General features: G+C 41.5%; 1 protein-coding gene across 2 annotated transcripts in view; it reads left to right on the top strand.

Annotated features, from left to right (window-relative positions):
* lrfn2b (leucine rich repeat and fibronectin type III domain containing 2b) overlaps nt 1-12,981 on the top strand; it is a 242,917-nt gene that overhangs the window by 201,997 nt on the left and 27,939 nt on the right. Inside the window, exon 1 of one of the 2 annotated variants that reach the window (XM_033648680.2) lies at nt 1,180-1,317. The exons of the other annotated variant lie outside the window; for it this stretch is intronic. The gene's annotated coding sequence lies outside the window, so the exon portion shown is untranslated. Of the gene's footprint in view, nt 1-1,179; nt 1,318-12,981 lie in introns of those variants that run through there. 2 annotated transcript variants of the gene reach the window in all.

Genomic DNA, 12,981 nt, shown 5'->3' with positions numbered 1-12,981 from the left:
AAGGGGGGGTGTTGAAATCTGGGCCTACATTACCAACAATGCAACTGGACCACCCACAGCTCAGTAGGAGATCCAGGTGTTATGCCATTAGCAGCTAATGTACTGGGCTACAGAGGTCTGGTAAACTCACTTTTTTCAAACTCCACACCTCCAGATTTTTTTCATTCTCAGTTTTTCTTACTCATACTTTGATGTTCAGGAAGCATTTTACTTTATTGGAACAAATGCCAGATGCTGTATTTTATTTCTGGTGAGATCCCTCTTGGTATGATGTATTTTGTTTTGAAATGACACTAAACACATTGATTATAAAAATGTAAAACATGTTTTTATTTTCTCTCCTACCTTGGCCTAACACTGGTAAAGCTGCTCAAGACTAGTCCCATTTCCAACATGGGGTCGCTGCAGTTTGCACCGTAGCCAACAGCGGCTTCCATATGGGCATTGTAGTCATCAGCCTGCCAACTAAGCCAATGTGTTCCCTCCGCATCCTGCTTCTTGGCTTGAATATGTGTGAAACAGGGTGTTGTCATTTGCACTCAGCAAATCATCCCGCAATAAAAAAAGGAATGTGATCCTCTCCAACTGTGCTCAGTGTAAGTGAGAATACTGTGTGCTCGTGCGTGCCTGCCAGGCCTTTGTGTGGGAGGATGTGGGACGTGTCTGACGCGCACAGATAAGAGCGAAGTTGGAAATCCATAAAGGCTCTGTGAGATAGAGAGCACACGACTGGGCAGTTATTTTTGAAGTTCCGTGTCCTGTGAAAGTGCAGAAGGCAACGGCAGCTCACTGAGTGGACGAGGAACAATGGGCTGACCTATAACACAGTAATAGAGTGCGTGGGATGATCCACGCTTGACATGTGCTACTCAGTGTTTCTATATTCAGTGGCAGAGTGGAGTGGAAGTGATAGTGGAGTAACAGTGAATTGAAGTTGGGAGACAAACAACAGGTTGAAAGAGGGATCTGCAGGTCCTCTGGTGATTACATCACAGTGGCATACAGTAACTGTGGACAACTCAAGTGGTCGTTCAAGGAACTGCAGTTTTTGGCACTTCGATTTTGGCTTTATTTTTCAGCCCCAGGGGTTGCAGCCTCATCGATCCTGATGTGGGTGAGAACAAGAGAACAGAACAAGTTTATCAAAATAACAATAGCAACATTAATTTGTAATCCTAAGCTTTACATGATTTTTTTTTTCTGAGTATATTAAACCATGTGGACCTTGAACGAATGGCTAAGGATAAATCTGGACCATGTGGCTGGAGCAGTTGGAAACCACTGGTCTAGACAACACTGAGCACCTAGGGGAATGCTGTGAGTATATGGATATATTTTCTGTTTCAGAGTCGACAACACTACAATAGAATTAAGCTCATTTGGGTCTGAATTTGAAAACAGTTCTATGAAGCAGCCCCAAACTTTATACTCTATGACATCACAACTTTGAGATTTCCTTTTCTGGTATTGGGCTTTGAGAGACTCTCAAAACTCATACTCATAATCACAAATATTGATTGGACTTTCCTAGTTCATGCAAATAACATATTGGAGTTATTAATTCAGGTGGTGTTCCCCTTTAACAACCCAAATCTTGATAGACTTGCTACCTTCTGCAACAACCCACACAGTTTCAGAATGCTATTGGGGTAAAACAGCCCAGTATCCAAGAAATTGTAGTCATATTGGGCAATTTTTGACCTCTGAATTATCATCCACTGCCAACATTTAGTGCCAATGCAGGGAGTAGTATATTCTAAATGCAGGGAGGTGGAAAGTAAGGGTGTGGAGATTGTGTTTCACACCCAACTTTCATGCAAACGACCCAAGTTCATGCCCCATCTCAGACCTTCACTCTTTACTAACCATAACCACAGGCTTTGCCTAAACATATCCATTCAATATTGTATTGCGCAGATGTTGAAAGTGAGAACTTTTGTTGGACTTGATTTGGGATTCTTGTCTGGTGACACTCTTGTTGGGGCTTATAGAAATAGCCAATAAACTGATAAAACAAGTAAACTAGTAAAATGATTTGTATTGTTACAAGGTGCAATGGCTGTATTGTTTTGAGTCTGTGTGTGTCTGTGTGTCATCATGGCAAAATGTTGTCACAAATGTTGACGCCTATTGTAGTGGGAACTACCACAGAGGAGTATTTTGCCAGGTGTTTAAATGTTGGTCTGTGATAGAGTGACGCTGGAAAGCAGATGGGTTATTGCTTACTCTCTGTATCTGTGGACAGATTATGACAGCACAATAGCATCACAACTGTGCAAGATGCAATCACGAAATTTTGCAGGTGTATAGTTGAGATCAAAATGAAAGCCGAGTTTGAAGTCGGGTGTGGTCCAAGCAAGGGAGCTGGAAGTACAGGGGTAGCAAGTAGGGAAATAGTCATTGGCCCCCTAGTCTCTATATACAGACTCTACATTCAGTTAATGTAGAGTCTGCAGGCAAACCCCGGAGATCTTGCCTCCGGAAGAAGAGCGGAAGAGCCCTGGTTTCCGGTTGTAGGCTGTTTGTAGTCCGCGTGATATTGACCAATCACTTTTGAGCCGGCTGCAGTTGTTGCCAGGTTAAACGGTCCATGCAGTGAACTAACGAGGCGGAACATAATTGGCGTCACTGCAAACTCTGAATCCATCGCAATGGTTCAGCATATTTACTTAAATATAAACGGACGTCAGAAACGGAAATTCGCCTCTTCCGCCCAAATCAAACCGGAATGTCAAAAAATCTGCCGGAAGTCTGACGCCGAATACAGCCGATGGGTTCCGAGAATGTTGGCCCCCTTATTTATGCACCTGGCCCACATTTGTTTTAAGTCACGGATTGCTGTATCACAGCTGTAGTGATCCCATTGCAACACAGTTTCTAGTTTTCATCTTGTATGTGTGTGCCATCATGGCAAAATGCAATTCAGTTCAATTCAATTCAGCTCAATAGAACTGTATTTATCCAAAAGGAAATTATTGTGCCAGAGACTACTTCAATCACAGTAACACAAAATACAGTAACAATTAACATTCACAAACCAGTAATAACCAAAACAACCAGTGGGTTCCAGTGGTCAGGGTCACACACTGAGCCCAGTTTTAAAAACAAGAGTGTTAGATATATGGCAAAATATTCAAAATATACAATATATACAGCTTTTAAGGAGCATAAAGCAAACGTGTTGCCTAATAATGTAACTATAGAAGTAAGATAAGTACTGTACAAGTGTTATTAAAAATTAACTAAAATGGTGGAAAAATGCAGATTGAGCCTGATAATCATGTTATATTGTATATGATATGACAATGAGAAGTAGTATTGCAAATACAAAGGGCTGCATGTTGGAGTCAAACCTGTGGCCACTCCTGGAAGGACATTGCCTTTGTGCATGGACACCTACTCTACCCACTGAGCTACTGGGTGGCCAAGAATATTGTCCTGGTGACACCAGCTGTATGGGGAACTACTACAGAAGCAGTTCTGAGTATTTTGTCTGGTGTGTTATATGTCTGTCTGTGGAACTGTCAATGCAATAGCATCAAAAACTGTGCCAGATGCAGTTACAAAACACAATCAAAATGTAGGCAGAGTTTGAGGATGGACATGCTCTAAGCAAATGCACCACATTTGCTTTATTGGCCACTTGAGGCTGTATCACAGCTGGAGTGATCGGATCTGATTGATCTGATAGTTACTAGTTTTTCCACCCCACATACGGCTTTATCGCAGTCCTGCTGAGTAATATGACTCATCTTAGGATACTTTAATGAAATATATTTGGCATAACTGCATGTTTAGAGTTGTTATTTTTATGGACACACAATTGGAATTGGTTCAATAAACCATATTAGAGAAATTAGACTTTTAAGAGAGCAGAGCAGACACATCTCTTTTTAGTTGCAACTAATGGTGCAGGGGTTTCTCCTCAGATTTGTGTCAGCAGCAGGAGGTAAATCTGAGTTTGTCTGAGGCTGGTGGATCCCAGTGGTGAACTGAAACTTGACGGATGAAGCTCTGTTAAACTGTGATGAGGGTCAAGATATCAGTAGATGATAAATAATGTCTGGGGGTTTGTTTTAAACTTTAAGAAAAAGTCAAAAGAAGGGTTGAGAGCTCTTTTTTCATCCTTTGATTAAAAGCTTTTATTGTGTGACTGTGTGGACGGTGTAGGACAGGAGTGAGAGAGTAACGCTGGCAGGCAGATGGGTTAACTATAGCTTACTGCCTCATGTTTGGAAGATAATTTCACAACCACAGCACTCCGCACTCCCTCTCTCTCTGGCTCCTCATGTGATGAGCCTCGGAGTCCGGGAGCTGAGATGTATGAGCTGAGCTGCATGCATAATGTATGTGTGTTATGACTCGCTTATAGGTTGAAAAGCAAGCAAGTCCCCTCTCGACAGCAGAGCAATGCAGGCCACATCATAAATAATCAGAAGCAGGTGAGAGTACAGAATATCAAAGTAAGATGCTGCGCAGTGTTGAGCTGAAGTTTGTGTTTTGTGTGTGTGTGTGTGTGTGTGTGTGTTTTTGTGGCTTCAACACTGCACTCCCTTCCTAAATTCAGGAACTAGAGAGTGCAGTGTGTACAATAATACGTATTCGGGCCATGCCGGGGAGACAAAGCTTGTTGTGTCCTTGAATGTCCTGAAGCCTTATTGAACTTGTAATTTACATTTTACAGTTTTGACATTTAGCTGATGTTCTTATCCACAGTTACTCACAATGAATGAGCAATAGCAGTGGGAGTGGGAGTGTTGCTCAAGGACAGCTTTCAGACAGCTGGGTGTTCTGGCTGGTCCTGGGATCAAACCTGACTTTTGACTTCAAGAATGGTATTTTTCCTCTTTAACCAACGCTGTTTTCTACTATATATCTGATGCTAACAGCCACATTTTAATGTGAAATGGTAATGCATGCAAAACAGGCTATAAGAACAGTTAACACTACCATTGAGTTTATATGCCACTGCATTGGCGACAGCCATGGCTGAAGGCATTTATTTTCAGATTGTCCATCCATCCCATTCTCTTGAATGTGATATCTCAAACACACCTTGAGGACGTTTCTTCAGATTTGGCACAAACGTCCACCTGGACTCAACAATGAACTGATTAGATTTTGGTGGTCGAAGTTCAAAGTGTCAAGATCACTTTGACTTTGTGTCTGTCTCATTCTAATGAATGCAATATCTCAAAAAGACCTTGAAGGAATTTCCTCAAATTTGGCACAAACGACCCACGACTGAACTGATTAGAATTTATTGGTCAAAGGTCAAGGTCACTGTGACCCCCCAAAATACATTTTGGGCTATAACTCGAATTCATATACTAAATATGACAAAATTCCATGCAATGTCCAATCAGATATAATGATACAGTGATGACATTTTATATCCAAAAGGTCAAGGTCAACTTCACTGTGACATCATAATGTTCTGCATAAAACACTTTTCTGGCCGTTACCCAACATCATAACTCAGGAACAGAGGAGGAGACATTTGGTCAGATACTGAATTAGTGTGTGAAGAATCCATATTTTAGAATATGTAGCTTCTTAACAGCAACATCCATATTTGAAGCATTGTCTCCTGTCATGGCTACATTATGAGTCTTGACAAACATGGATGTAAACTGCAACTTGATTAGTTGGTACTGGCCTACAGCTGTGATGTGGTTCTATTTTGCTGTTGACCTTTCAATGTTTTGTGCCTAAGAATATTTGGCATCCTCCTCCATTATGAGGCCACTTTTTACAAAGGGGGCAAGCAAGCAGAACCTTACACAGCACATTTAATTGTAGGAGTGATGCAAAGTGCTTCACAGAAAACATAACTCAGAGTGTTCAGTTGCACAGGAGAGGTATTCCAAGACGATAAGCCTTCACCAACCCTTAGAACAACCAAAAGGCTAGAACCAGAAGACCTTCGAGTAATGATATTTTATCCACCATATTCCTAGCCCCCATGATTCCTTGCATGAATTATAGGCACGTCTTCTGTTACCGAACCGGAACCAACGTTTTCCAATGGTATGCTAATCCTCTTTCCTAGAGTAACTGGGAAATAAAACATGTGGAGCACACCACCTGTTACACCTCAGATGGGACAATGTAATCATACCTCTGACAGCAGTTACACCCATAATTATTTCTGCAGCAGCCCACCCGGTTTCCCTCAAGAACTCTTACTTGTTGCCTCTCAAAAATATCTTTGCTTGCACATGTTCCTATGCACGTCAGCTGAGCTCACGTGCAACACAATCAAAGAGGGAACGGCCATGCCACTGAGCAGTCCATGGTGTTTGTTACCCTTCACTCAGCTGCCATGGCATTTGAGGAGACTCCTTTCATTGGAGCCTGTTATCTCTCTCAGGATTTTCCCTGGAGAGGCTGAACCGTGAAGGTCAGTTATGTGATCTATAGTGCAGAGAAGGAGGTTACAGGATGCTGCTACACTACAGGAGCAGGGGATTTTCAGATATGAGCTGAATGCTGCTCACTGAAAAGTTTTTTTTTTTTTACTTTTGTCCTCTTATCAGTATTTGATATCACATTTGCACATGTGATACCTTTATCAATATAATATGAAAGTGTATGGAGATGCAGACTTGTGCCTTGCTTTGGAAAGCCTCAAAATCATGTCTTGAATAGAGAGTCAATACATGTTTGACCAAATATGTTATTCTCTCAACAGACCATTTAAAATCTTCTGTGTCTTTGTGATGAAATTTTCATTAATAGATTTTTAGACTGAAAAATGATTTATGCTTGAATGACATTAGTTTCAGCTTATCGTGGTCAGGTGGTAGATATTGGCTGCTCTTTCCTTCTCCTTAAGGCCTTTACACACTGGAGCAGTTCTTTAATTTGCTCATCAATATCTTTTTCATAGAATTTAAATATGCAGCAATAAAACAAAGTTTTTTTTGGAACGATGTGTCTAACATTTGCACCACAAATCAAGGCACCACATTGTGCCTACACTTTTAAAACACGCTCCATACTATGAACCAAGGGGAACTGCCCATTGGTCCGAAAGCCCATTGGTCCGACATCCCATTGTTCCGACCATATTTAACCCATTGTTCCGAAGTCCCGTTGTTCCGAAATCATCATGATGCCCTGTGGTTAAGGTCTGGTTAGGTTTAGGCACAAAAACCACTTGGTTAGGGTCAGGAAAAGATCATGGTGTGGGTTAAAATAAAAAAGAAAGTGGCAAACACATAAGCCGTGAGCCTGCTTCGCCTCAAGCCTTTCCCAGCTGACCCAGAGCCGGTCACAGCGCGCCATCAAGGCAGAAATACGCCCGCTGGGAGCCGTTCAGCACTGCAGAGAGCTCCCCACACAACCCCGACCACAGAGTTAATAACAGGAGGTTATGGTGTTTCACTCTCTTCTCTCTATGACACTTGTATCTCGACCAGTAGCCTACTTTTGTTGCGTTTGCTGATCCTCTATGGTACATAAATACAGTATAGCCTAGTATAATCACATATCGGAACAACAGGACGTCGGACTAATGGGATGTCGGACCAATGACATGGACCTGAACCAAGATGGCAAACTTAATTTCTATTCCCTCCATTCTTACCTTTCAGAATAAAAATTCTTGGCATATACACCGCTCAAGTGATTACTAGAGGAAACTTGAATTACTCTGAGCATTTCACTAAAAGGAAACTCAATAGAATAGCTTCCAGTAGTTTAGGCTATACAACAACTTACCTCTAGCAGACCCTGTTTTGGGTCAATATTACTCTGGTAGTTGTCACAAATCAGCATTAAAGGCTGGCATGTTTTTGGGAATCGTGTGGGTCACATGATTCCTGTGGGATTTCCCCCGGATGGAAGTCAATTTCCCTACTCATGATGTGACTGGGATGGGACAGGGGAAAAAAAAAGTCAAAAAGTGGGCGGGACGGTAACTATAACAACTAGCTAGCACTATGAAGTTAGTCAGCAGCTATGATTTCATTTCTACAGATGACATGAAATAGAGTGCTCCAGAGATAGACTCACAAGTCAGTCTTTAGACGCTTTGCTTAACTAAAGACTGATGACTTTCTCCCTGATTTTGTGTTTAGATGGGCGGATACAATTTCAGAGTTTAAAAAAACTCCTTACGTTGCAGAACCAATAGTAAATCTGCAGGGTGGTCCTTCGGTGGCTCGCTGAACTCTTGTGCTCGTAAACATAGTCCCACTAGAAACACGTGTAGCGGTACAAAATGGCTCAAGTCGCTGTAAGTCCTTCTCCACAATCTTGTGGACTGAGCACACGTTTGATAAAACGGAGTTAAATCTCTCGACATCCATTTTCAAGCTCTCTGTGTGTTTGTTTCCTTGCGGACGAGAAAAGGGGGAGCGCACATTTCCGGGAGGGCGTGTCCTTTTCAAAAATGCAAGAGGCGTTGCTTTGTTGACGGCCGTTTACTCCGGTGTGTTAAACACACTTTAGAAAGGAGTGTCCCCAGACTATCAGAAGGCGGAGATCTCTGATTGTCTGGTGGCGAGACTACTCCAGAGATTACATTTTTATGTAGGCCAATGAGGAAGTTAGCATCGCATTGGTTCCCTTGTCGAAAAGCCTATGGGATTTTTCCACTGGATTTTAATGCCATGATCTCAGTATTTCTAAAACCCTGGCTGACCTCCTCCTAATGCAGACTTTCTCACTTTTTACACTATGTCAGTTGCTCAGAGCGTCTAATAATAACACATAATAACACATAATAACACAGTGTTTCTTATACAGACAGTAAAGGGTGTCTCGGGGTGTAGGTATCCGACCCCAAGGGCCAATGACCAAGCATCACTATTTAATAAGTTAAAAGAGAGAACAGGTTGGATAGAGAACAGGAACAGACATTTGGTCAGATTCTGAATAGGTGACACTAATCTTGGGTATCCCCCTTGAAACTGTGCTGATTGTACAGATCCTCTGTGCTGCCTGGTTGAAGATGTATGTGAAGCATCCACGTTTAAAATATGTAGATTATATGCAACAACATTATGTGAATCATTGTCTATTGTCATAGGAGTCTGGACAAACATGCATGTACACTGACTGGTAACTTGACTGGTTGGTGGATGCATACAACCACAAGGCCGTAATCCTAGTTTACCATAATATTCTATTGATGCTGCCAGTCCAGGCTTTAAAGTTTCTTTGACAGCCATACTTGCTGAAGTTTCTTTGTTTGATTGAAAGCAGAATGTCTAAAATGTAAAATGCCATTGCTCAGCATCCCTCGCGAATTTGTATCTGAGGAGAATTTTGACCCAAAAGGGCGCCTCACAGCACTGTCGCTCTTTCGAGGGGAAAGTATCTTTGTTCCAGTATTGGTGTCTGTTCTTTGGAAGCAACGTGAAGCAGGCCCATAGTACTGCTGTCACACCAAAGAGGAATCTGAGAGACTATTCAGGGCACTGAGCAAGAAGGTTAATTAGCCAGACAATAGAAAAGCAATTTCATGATGTCACTTCTGCTTCCAACTGAAATTATTAATCTTTTGAACAGAGCCTCCTGGAAGCGGGGTTGAGACTTGTCTAAGAGAGAGAGACAGAGAGAGAGAGAGAGGCAGGCGTTAAGTGGAGCTGGGCCGACGCTGAGCCATGTCTGAACTATTAACCAGAGAGCGACAGGGCTGTGGGATGACTGTCAGGCTGGTTTCTTTATGTGTTCTTTCTGTTAGTTAGCTGAATAAGCTGATCTTTACCCTGAGTGGCTCTTACGAAAACGCCTCCCTGTCACTTTTGATAAATGAGATCGGTGTAACTAGAAAAATACTTGCAGCCATTCCGGAGAACTTGAAATGGCACTGCAGCAGAAAAAGACACATTCTAAAGTATAGTGCTTATGTCTCAAAAACGTGGGGGATGGGTGTGTGTGTGTGTGTGTGTGTGTGTGTGTGTGTGTGTGTGTGTGTGTGTTAGATTGTGATTGACACAATAATGTGTGGAAACACAGACATCAGCAATTAGATAAGCAATCGGAAATCACTAATAAGATGCATTAACCACAACATAGAGTCACCAAGTGGGGGATATGCAGGGTAAGGAAGTGTTTTTCCCCAATGTATATTTCTATTTCAAAGTTCTGTTCTAGTGATCCTCAGTGTTCCTCAACATAGAAATCCAAGTGTCTGCTTGATAATTAAACTGTGTTATGCAGCAGCTTTCTGTCATGTCTGTTGCTATGGTGAAAAAGCCAGGTGCAGCTGGGAACAAAGAGACAAGAGACCACAGTTACTGAATTCTTCCAAGGGCTCAAGACTCCAGTGACAGTAGAACAATTTTATTGTGAGACCAAGGCATTTTGGCTTCATCAGGGCCACCCAATTCATTGCTCTCACGATAAAATGATTCTTTATACTATGTGTGTTGGTGTACGTTTTCCCTTCTCCATTTACCTCAGAGTTAGGTGAAGTTGTACCAGAAATCCCAACTCTGTCTCACATAACATTGTCCCAGAATGTAAGAGTGAACTGAAATCTGAACTGCTGATATTTTTTTTTTTATCAAGTGTAATTGTATCTCCACTGTGCCCTCAATGTAACACATAAAAGAATTTTCAGCTTTGGACATTTGTCACTGAAATGCTCCTTGAGCGTCACAATTTCATGTCCACAGGCCTGAGATTTTCAAACATACTTGTCTTGCTGATAATTAGCTGGGACACTTTCATGTCCATCTAAGCCTTTTAAGTTTCAAGGCCCAGACACACCAAAGCGACATCAAAGAATGAGTGGGGATGAAGGCTGACTGTTCACCCCACCTCATGTCACCTGTGTCTCCACCAAAAAGTTGCACTTGAACACACTGCAAAGACTACAGTCAACGGCTAACTAGCACAAATGTTCTGCACCTGCATGAGAGGTAATAACTCTCCATACCAGCAGGTGGTGGTTGTCTGAATATATAATTTAAAAAGGAAAACCAGAAGACTGTCAAGACAGATTCAAGATGCTAGTTAGCCGGTTAGCACATTAACAACACAACCTGATGTTGAAAGAACAAATTATATTTACTGTGCGCTAGCGACCAATAACACAAACAATTACGAACCATTTCTGCCATTTTGATGTTACACCCTTTCGACTTTACTAGTTTGTTTGCTTTCCTCTCTTCTGTTTCTGTCCTCATGCACTGAGCTGAACTGCCCATCAGAGTGATTTCATTCACCAACAGGCTAGTCTGGCACAGATGTCGATTCAACATGCTGAATCAGCTGAAAAAAAGCCGACAAAGGCAGACTAATGCCAAGGGTGTGGGACACACTGCAAAAAGTAGAAGCATGGATGCTCACCAACAGCCTGATATAGACTGATGGCTGTCTATCGCCCTGGTGTACCAGGGCATTTAAGCCCTTAACTTACATCATGCTCACACTGGGTGCAGAAGCACTCGCTATGTCAGTTGTCACACAGTCACCCACGTGCTTTGTGGTGCTCCTGCCTACATAGTGAACCCAGCATTATAGTAACAATGTCTATCCAGACAATGAACAAGATTTCCATTTCCACTCTATTGCTATAGTCACATTTCTGGAAGCACTTGTATAAGGTATTTGAAGTAACCAAAATTAATAGAAATAGAAATTGTTTTTGGTTTGCTTTTTTTGTAGTTTTTCTCCAATTATATGATCAATGCTCGATGGATTTTTTTTTCTTATTTCTTATAATAATAAGAAGTCATTTTTCTATAGATATTTTATGAATTTCAGAGCATCACATCACTGTTTTGTAATTTTTTTCTATTGTATTCCTTAACATCTGTCTAATGCATATAAGATTTGTCCTCAGTGCAGAACGATGTTTCTCTTACCAAGTTTGAAATCAGCTGAATTGCCAGAGTAAATGTTCACACAGTACATTTTTGTATGTTATTTTGTTGCGGATATGTTGAAACTTTACATTTTTTTCTGTTTCAATGTGTGTTTATGTTTAGGCACAAATATCACTCTGTTATGGTTGGCAAAGGTCATGTTTTTGCTTAAAATGCACAGTTTTGGTGGCACAGTCATGGTTGGAAATGCTGTGATGTCTCACTGAAAAAACTTTAAAAACACCCAGTTTTGTTGTTTGTTGGTCTCAGACAATGGTCAGCAACCAGGCGGCCATTTTGGTTAGGTCTCACGCCATCTACCATCCCCTTCGCTGGGTAGTGACAAAGTCAGCTCACAGACAGTATTTAGAATTACATCACTTTAGAAACTTTGATAAGATACGTTTAAAACATACAAATGTAACATGAACGCACAATGAATTCGTTCTTCTGGTGACTGGGCTGCCTTAAACATCTTGCCCAGCATTATCCCTTGCCTAATTTGTAAATATTCCATGTAATCATGACACAGTAATTCATGCATAACCCACGTATTGTGGAAGGCTGTGATCATGTGTGAGACGTGTGTTTGAAAATATGTGAAATTTGGGTGATTTTAAGGTATGTCCTCACCATGTCTCACCCAATACCTAACCACAGTAATTTTACTTGCCTAAAACTAACCTTGATAACGTTACATTTCTACAAAACTTTACTTTGAGAATGTAACATCATTTGTGGGGTGCTAATTCGTATGATACCCGTCATTCTTTCCTCATCTAGTCTCCTCTCTAAACCTTGCTTTGCAGCCACCTAAACTACAGCTCCTTTCTAAAGGTCACACCTTCCCAGTCTAACACTTTAACTGTCTCTATTAAGCTCTGCACTCTGCATTCATCCGCTAAAGTGCAAACTCAATGTATCATCTTGCAGAGTCAGCAGCCTTCTGAAGACGATAGGCAGATTTCTGCCCAAAAGCTACTTAGAGCTGTTCACAAAACCCAGCCGTGGCAGAATGCTAATAGGAGCTAGTCTGCCATGTCTTGGAGATTAGATTAAATATCAAGGCCCTGATCCTGCTTCTCTAGCTGCTCTCCTGTAGACAAATGTTTCAACACGCATACTTACACCCAAAACTCATGTCTGTGGATGTGAT

The sequence above is a fragment of the Epinephelus lanceolatus genome, chromosome 13 (assembly GCF_041903045.1).
Source record: "Epinephelus lanceolatus isolate andai-2023 chromosome 13, ASM4190304v1, whole genome shotgun sequence".
NCBI classification, from domain to species: domain Eukaryota; kingdom Metazoa; phylum Chordata; class Actinopteri; order Perciformes; family Serranidae; genus Epinephelus; species Epinephelus lanceolatus.
Note: the sequence above shows the minus strand (reverse complement) of the source record. Positions and strands in the feature narration are given on the sequence as shown.